The following is a 2,724-nucleotide window of genomic DNA, read 5'->3' as shown; positions in this document are numbered from 1 at the left end:
GCAGGATATGAGGACATTCCTCTTTTCTCATGATCTCCCCCTATTTCCATGCCTTCAGGTGGAGAAGAGAGTTTTTCATGTTCTCCTTCCTCTTGATTTCCTCTTTCCTCTTCTTCTTCAATTCTTTCCTCCTCTTCATCTCTTTCTTCTGCTTCTCTATCCTCTGTTTGTCTTTCCTCTGCTTCTAAATTTTCTTTTTCTCCAGTCCTCTGTTCTGTCTCATCTGTGTCCTTACCTTGTCTCTCCATTGATTCTGGAACAGAACGACTCAAGTTCTTCAATGCCATAGCAGAAATGGTGATGTCATCCTCATCATCTTCATCCTCAACGATGAGAGCTCTTCTTTTCTTGGATGGAGCTAGGGGTGTGCATGGTCCGGGTGGGCGGTTCCCGACCTAGAACCAGGAACCGCCCGCTAAGGACCGGTTCCTGGGTGGATCCATGGAACCGATCTTGACGCGAAACAATTTTGATTTTCAACATAAAACGACTACGTGACATCGAAGCAAGCCAAAAAAAGAAAAACCAAATTTAAGTACGTGGAACAAAAATTCATTTGTTGCAACTATAAATGCAACCAATGAAGGAATGGATGTACGTAAGTTGATATAGAGGTAGAGAGAGTAGTAAGTGTTTAGGAAAAATGGGTCTCTCTTAAAGCTATGAACTGGACATATCCCTCATTAGGTTCGGCAAAATATCACAAGTCGCACAAACAAATCAAAAGAGGTGAAATGAGGCACCATCCAAACACAGGAAAACAAAGGAAGTGCAACTAAACAAGACTTTATTGAATACATCACCTTCATCATTATATTAATAAATAAACTAAACAACGAAAAAGCATAAGAATTCCCCAATATTTAGCTTTGTATTCATCCTGCAGCAAAAACAATTGCCACAAAACAATTGCTTTGTATTCAATTTTAGTATTTTTTTTTTAATATTAAAAGGGAACCGGTCCGGTCCGGGTGGGCGGATCCGCCCATGGAACCGGGAACCGGACCGGTTCCCACCGGTTCCCAAAAATTGGAACCGGGAACCGGACCGGTTCCCTCAAGAACCGCCGGTTCCGGGCGGTTCCGGTCCGGTTCCGGGCGGTCCGAGCGGTTCCCGGGTATTTTGCACACCCCTAGATGGAGCTACCATGGGCTCCTTTCCTTTTCTCTTTGTAGTCGAAGAGACTTGATGAGACTTAACAAGAGTTTTCTCCTTGAATTTCTCCAATGCCTTGTTGAGTTCCTTCAGACGCATTTTAGACCATTTTCAGTCCCACCACCATTTGATCGCACGATCGAACACAGAGAATTCGTGGAGGCTGAACATTCAAATGTCTGAATAACTTTGTCACAAGAGCTGGATAAGGAAGTTGACCCTTGTCCTTCATCACTGCTCTATACATGTGGAACATAATAGTGTGAGGAAGAGATAACTTTTTCCCAGCATTGATGGCATACATCAGCTTTGCCTCTGAGTTTGAAACATCAGTCTTTGAAGTAGATTTTGGTCTGAGGCAATTAATCACAATCTTGTGAAGCAGAATGTTGAATGCACTCATCCTTGAGTAGGAAACCTTTCCCTCTGTCCTTCTATCCTTAACAAGTTCCAACGTAGTACGAGTAATAGACACACTAATGGGTTGATATCTCCCTCTTTCAACCCCAATCACATCAGCCAACATATCTACATCCACCACATAATCCTGATCTCGGACACTAAAAGAGAATTTATTCGCATCCAAGAAACTAAGATTCGAATAGAAATAAGCAGTGAGTTCAGCATAAGCTTCTGTAGAGTCAGAACAGAACTGTTCAAGTTGAAGAAGACTGAATTTTTCCCTCAATTTAACATTCACAGCATCAAGGAAATCAAAGTCCACACTTCTAGGGTTTATCACCCCATGCTTCAACAACTTAGAGTATAGATGCTTTTGTTCCTCCGATCGAAACAAGTCTGTCCTTTTTCCCCGAATTTTTGCCGCAACACCCATTCTCGGTTGAAACTGACTGTACAACTTGTCATCATCATTCCCATCTATCTGATTCAGCCTTCCAACATGAGGATCGATTGGGATATTTGCGAATGCCTCTTCCGCTGATCCAGCAGGGGCAATTCCCAAACGCTCCATTGTGCGTAAAAAGAAGGTTTCATTTTTGTACCCTTTTCTTTCAGAAATTCGTCAATGTAGTTCAAAGGAGTTCCGCCCCTTTTTAAAACACGATAAAGCTTGTAGGTAGAAGAGGGCTTATAGACTCTTACAGGTTCTGCATCTTCAATTATTTCTTCCTCTTCTTGTCGAGCAACCTCCTGTTGTCTAGATGGAGAAGATGGACGCTGCTGAGAATGTTGTAGGCTCTGTTGCTGACTAGGAAACTCTTCTTCTTCGGTGAGATCAAAGTGCGTAGGCCCCTCACGCATTTGCTGTGGTCCCCTGTTCGCGATCCTCGAAGACTTTCTTTAGGAAGACATTTTTCACAGTCTTTGAGAGATTCCAAGCTTGTTTTACCAAGAAAGATGACAACTTTTCGAAGATTAAACAAGAGAAGAAGACAGAAATGGAAGATCGGTTCTCTCTTAGGGTTTTTGTGAGTGAAATGAAGAGAAATCGACAGTATATAAGACAGTTGAAGAGAAGCATACAGAATGTCATAAAAGAAAGTAAAAAGATGCATTCTTAAAAAATAATTGCCCTTTTTTCGAAAAATTAGATAATTGTCATTTTAA

The sequence above is a fragment of the Eucalyptus grandis genome, chromosome 1 (assembly GCF_016545825.1).
Source record: "Eucalyptus grandis isolate ANBG69807.140 chromosome 1, ASM1654582v1, whole genome shotgun sequence".
NCBI classification, from domain to species: domain Eukaryota; kingdom Viridiplantae; phylum Streptophyta; class Magnoliopsida; order Myrtales; family Myrtaceae; genus Eucalyptus; species Eucalyptus grandis.
The sequence above is the reverse complement of the archived record's forward strand: the minus strand, read 5'-3'. Positions refer to the sequence as shown.